Raw genomic sequence first — 6,159 nt, forward strand, 5'->3', positions numbered from 1 at the left:
CACCGAGTGTGGACAGAGGCCTCGGTGGGCAGCTTGGGTCCAGACCAGATGCTCAGGGTGATGGCCACTGGCTGTGTGTGGCGCCCTGACTTCATCCCATGCGATCCTCGGGAGCCCCTGAAGTCCATGCTACCCTCTATCCTCACTTCTATAGACAAGAAAACGCCGGCTCAGAGATGAACAGACTTGCCTGAGGTCACACAGCTGGTGAGAGTTGGGGCCAGGCCCCCAGGCTGAGCCAGACTCAATCTTGCTAGGCTTCTGGCTTTCCCAGAAATCCTGAACCTTTGCAGAGGTTACATCCTGAAACTTGAGGACACCATCTAGACCTGCCCCACTCCGCTAATCCAACCAACGTCATCACTTGGATCCTCATCAAGAACCTGGCACCTCCTGGGCCAGGCCTCTGCTGGAGGCCAGCTACCCTCTCCATTCACTGAAGCCTCTCCCTCCCTCGATCAGCAGATTCTGGAGCCCCCCCCCCGCCCCACAAAATCACCTGAATGAGCCCTGTGTCCTTGCGTGTACAGCTTGTCCGAATCACAGATGTGGGGTGCTGCCAAACGGCATCCCAACTTCTGCCCCTTGGTTTGCCTTCCCCACCTAGTTCTCCAGCTCCAAAAGTCAGCTGGCCTTTTAGCCCAGAGTCATTCTTCCCCCGCCACTTTGTTATGAAAAATCTCCAAACACCAAAAAGTCGAATTCTCAGCCGCAGACCCCTAATCATCCAGTACTCACTGCTGTCCTTGATGTTTTCTTGTGCTTGTCCTTGCTTACTGCCTATCTCTCCATCTATCCATCCCTCTCTCAATCTGTCAATCCATTTTCTTATTTGGACCTATTTCAGAGTGAATTGCAGACATTAGTATATTGTTCAAAATGCATTTTTTTCTTTAAATCACATCCTGAGGGGCACCTGGGTGGCTCAGTCGATTAAGCGTCTGCCTTCGGCTCAGCTCATGATCTCAGGGTCCTGGGACCAAGACCCCCGTTGGGCTCCCTGCTCAGTGGGGAGTCTGCTTCTCCCTCTGCCCCTCCCCACCTCACCCCTCAGCTTGTGCTCTCTCTCTTGCTCACTCTCTCAAATAAAACCTTTAAAAAAAATAAATCACATCCTGAGCTCCTCTGCAGGTGAGAGCACGTTGAGAACAACAGAGGTGTGTTGAGATGAGGTGGCCAACCGCGTGGCTAGGGAGGGGGGCTCCGGCCTCCCAGTGCACAAGCCTGTCTGTGCCAATCATTTTCATCAACTATTTATTGAGCGCGTACTACGTGCCAAGCACTGTGTGAGGGGGCACGGCCATGAGCAAGACAGCCACTCCCGCCCTCGGAAGCTGATATCCAGAGTCCCCAAAGGTAGAAATTGCAAGTGGTTAACTACAAGGAGACCTTCCTGGTCACAGCTGTAGTTGCTATAGCAGCTGATGCCCAAGCCACGCCAAGGCTTTCTGCCAATAGTCGACCCCCAAAATGCCCCTTCACTGTTCCAAGTGCTCCCAGGGAAGAGTTCTCACTTGATCCTATATGGACTGGCATGAGCCACAGCCAGCTTGCACACCTTTCCTACAGACTGTCATCCTCATGCACCAGACCAAACTTGTCAGTTCACCTTCAGATGAGCACAGACTATTTCTCTTGTGAGAAACACTCCTTCCCCTTTGGCCTTTGCCTAGCTGACTCCTACTCATCCCTCAAAACCCAACTCAAATGGTGCTTCCTCCAGGTAGATCTCCCTGACCACCTCCCCAATGGGTTGGGAGCCCGTTCCCTGTGGTCCCTCAGCTTCTGTGTTTCTCCTCTTGCATGCTCATATATATATATGAAATGTGGATTTGAAAATGAAATGTATACCTAGGGATCCCTGAATCCCTCTGGCTACTGAGCGGAGGAGGGATTTTGGAGAGCAGTCTTACCGGCAGAGAGGTGGTCCCCTTCTGGAAGGTGAGGGGAAAGGCCACTTTCAATGATGATCTGTATCTTGTGATATTCTGACCCACGTGTAGCTCTGAGCAGCTCCGTGTGCAAGAAACACAGGCCAAGAATCTAGGATGTTTCATTTTTCATTTTTTTATTAGTGTAAGATATACATAAGATTCACCATTTTGGCCATTTCAAAGTGTATAGTTCAGTGACGTTACGTACATCCACGCTGTTGAGCAACCGGCACCACCATCCGTCTCCACAACATTCTCATCTCAGACTGGAACTCCTTGCCCATTACACACCCCCACTGCCCCCTTCCCCCAGCCCCGGCGACCACCAGCTCCTCTCTGTCTCCATGAATCTGCCGACTCTGGGTACCTCCTACGAGTGGAATCATGCACTGTTTGCCTTTTGGTGGCTGGCTTCTTTCACTCAGCATAATCTCCACAAGGTTCATCCCTATTATGGCACGTGTCCGAATGTCCATCCTTTTTAAGGCTGGTTAACATCCCGTTGAACATATACACTACTGTCTGTCTTAGTCCGTTCAGGCTGCTGCAACAAAGTACCACAGACTCGGGGGCTTATAACTTATAAATAACAGAATTTCATTGCTTACGGTTCTGGAGGCTGGAAATCCAAGATCAGGGTGACACCACGGCCAGGCGAGGGACCTCTTCTGGGTTGCAAACTTCTTGCTGTGTCCTCCCCTGACAGAAAGGGCAGGGAGCTCTCCAGGGCCTCTTATTAGAGCATTAATCGCATTCATGAAGGTTCCACCTTCGTGACCTAAGTACCTCCTGGAGGCCCCACCTCCTGATGCCATCATGTGGGCATTAGGATTTCAACTAATGAAGGGGGGGTGTGGCCGAACACAGACATTCAGACCATAGCACCCACATTCCGTTTATCCGTCCATCCATCGATGGTCACTTGGGTTGCTTCCACCTTTTGGCTTTTGGGAATAATGCTGCTGTGAGCATGGGCGTGCAAAGATTTCTCCGAGGCCCTCCTTTCACTTCTATTGGGGGTAGATGCCCAGACGTGGAATTGTGGACCAAACGGCAATTCTGTGCTTCACTTTTGGAGAAGACGTACTGTTTTCTGCGGGGTCTACACGGTCCTACATTCCCACCGACAGGGCATGAGGATTCTGGTTTCTCCATATCCTCCCCAACACGTACCGGCTTTTTGGTTCGTTTCTATAGCAGCCGTCCTTACAGGTCAAGCCTAGAAGCAGTTTTAGCTCAGAAGTCGTTGAACCTTTTTGCTTGCATCCCTCCCACATGGTGGCGGGGGCACATGCAGCCTCGCCCGCGTGCGCCTTTAAATTTTCCTTCCCTGTGCATCCTGCTTCCCCCGCCCACCCAGCGGCTCCTGCCCTGGCTGCCCTGCCGTCCGCCAGTTTGGTCTTCCGCCTGCTACCCCTGGACTGGAGGTGGGGGTGCTGAGACCCCGGGGATGGGAGGCTCCGCATTCGCACCCAGAGGAGGAACCGGCATCGTCCAGAGGAGGCAACACCTGCTTCCTCATCTCCTCTCCTACGTCTTGTGTCCGTTCCTTCTCTCCCTCTCTCCGAGCCTCCACCAGCTGCCCTTCAGGAGCAAACACTCCGCGAGGCAGGGCGATGCCACGGGAAGGGCCGGGACATCGGCAGACCTGGGGTCGAACCCACAGTTACGGCCCCACTTCCGGCCAGCAAGCGGGTGATGCCAGCAGAGCTGAGCCCCGGGAGATGGATACGGGGCTGGCGCGGGGAGCAGAGCGCCCTTGGAGCCCCAGCTCCCGCCCTGACTAATCACAGGTAAGCGGGCTCCGCCTCTCTGAGCCTCAGTTTCCTCTTCTGTAAAATGGGCTGTTTGTTTCCTGCGGCGGCTGTCATAATTAGCACAAGCTTGGTAGCTTCAAAACCACACAAACGTGATCTCTTACGGTTCTGGAGATCGGAAGTCTGAAACGGATCTCGCTGGGCTAGAATCAGGGTGTTGTGAAGCCTGTGGCCCTTTTTGGAGGCTCCGAGGGAAAGCCCATTTTCTCGTGTTTTCCAGTGTCTAGAGGCCCCGTTCCGTTGTCAGAGCCAGCAAGGTGGGCTCTTCAGAGCTGACACCGAGCCTCCCTCCTTCACATCTCAGGATCCTGTGATTACAACAGGGCTAACCTGGATAATCCAGGAGACTCTCCCTAGATTCAGGGCAGCTGATACACAACCTTAATCCCGCCTGCTCCCTTCGTTGCCCTTGCTGTAACATAACCAAGTCACAGGATTAGGACGTGGCCACCGCCGGGGAGCCACTATTCCACCTCCCAGGGGGGACGGCAACTACCCCCCCACCCCCCAGAGAACAGGATAAATGAAATAGGCCGTGTCGCAGTGCACGGAGCACAGAGTAAGCCCCGTACGTGTTGGCCGGTCGCGTTGCTCTTTGTGCGGTTAGAGCGTGGGTGATTTCTCCTGGAGGGAGAAGAGAAGCTGCACGATCACGAGCTGAGTCTCCGTTTTCTCATCTGGGAAACGGGGCCATCTCCTGCCTCTGTGGGTGGTTGAGCTGGACTAGTCAGGAGTGGCTTCCTGGTGTTTAGCTCAGTGCAGCACGCAGCTGGTGTTCAAAGGGTGGCCAATGATGAGTATTTTTCTCCGGAGTTGACCAATTGCAGAAAGAGCCTCCACGAAGCCTCATTCCTCCTGTCTCTCCTTCGAGCCTTCTCCCGGGGTCAGCTCGGCCCCTGCACGGGTAACGCTCGGGATGTGACTGGGGCTCTGGCTGAGAGCTTGTGACCTTTTTGCCTTGATTCTGTGCGTACAAGGCTTCACCCTCCAGTGTGGCGGCCCTGTCCTGTAGCTTCTGCAAAGTCCCCAGGTGATGCCCATTTGCTGTGACCGACACGGCCTGGGTCATTCCAACCCCAACCAGTCAGAGGGCGGTGGGGGCAGTGATGCACTCATTGGCCAGGCTTGGGTCACAGGGCCACCCTGGAGCCAAGCCATGGAGGGAGTCTCTCCCTGTCATCTGCTTGGTTTCCACTGAGGTGGGGCCCGTCCTCCCTTCCCCATCATCATCCTCCTACCCTTCCTTTCCTGCTAATTGTCACACATGCACAGACTGGTGTCCCCAGTGAGGCTGCAAGCCACTCCCCAGGAGGGCTAAAGAGCTAGACCGACTCCTAATTAATGCACCCTTCTGCTGTTATCTTGGATGGCAAGACATTCCTTTATTTCCCTGAGCCTCAGTTTCTTCATCTGCAAAATGGGTGCAGTGACGAAGCCATGCCTGGCAGGGTCGTAACGAGGATTGAAGGAGGGCCTGGTGCTGAAAAGGGTGCACCTGCTCCCACCTTGTTACCTTCTCTGACCCCAGGAATGCACCAGAGGCAGCGCCACTGAGCTCTAGCTCTGGAGTCTGGCACACATGGCCTCAGTCCTACCTCTTCGGCTGATCTGAGCCTCTGCTTTCTCAGCAATAAATGGAGTTCACATCCCTGCCTGAGGGATGCCTGCCAAAAGCCTGACACTGAGGGCCAGTGACTGATGGCTATGCTAATTTTCCCAATAATGACAGACTCCAATGGGAACCTGGCATCAGACACCTGGGTACAGTGTTGCTGTGGTGTGACCTCTCTGGGCCTCAGTTTCCCCATCTGTAAATGGGACCTCACTTGTGAGCGGCGAGTGACAAATGGCGTTTTTGTCCTTCACCCCCCCTCACACCTCTCTCTGAGCCACAGGGCTGCCATTCAGCCTTTATTGACAAAAAACAGTTATTCAACACTACTCTCACAGAGTCTTGGCGTACCCGAATGCAGGGTCTTCATTAACAACAACTCAAACATCTTAACTTGTCGGGGGGTTCACATCACACAAAGCCGCTGAGCGGTCCTGCTCAGATGGGCAACACCAGGCTGTGTCTAAAGATGATGGCTGCTCGGCAGAAAGTTCCAGAATTAGGTAGCAAGTACTTAAATAAAGATGGTCCTTTGAGACAAGCCCCAACCTTGAGCCCTCCAGGCGGCTGGCTGAGGAAAGTTCTGGCCCTTGGGTTTGGGAACGCCCAGACACAGGAGCCAAATGCCCGGTTGGTCAAGAGAGGACAGTGGTCTGATCCACCACTGCAGTTTCTCGGCATCGACTGGGCTGGAAGATCCCGAGTTACCTTCTCTTGTCCCCGCTGACCCAGGCTCCTGTCCCTCCTCCATCCCGCTGTCTGCAGAATCCGCCACTTGCAAAATCAGTAATTGGTA

This window comes from Neomonachus schauinslandi, chromosome 14, assembly GCF_002201575.2.
Source record: "Neomonachus schauinslandi chromosome 14, ASM220157v2, whole genome shotgun sequence".
NCBI lineage: Eukaryota > Metazoa > Chordata > Mammalia > Carnivora > Phocidae > Neomonachus > Neomonachus schauinslandi.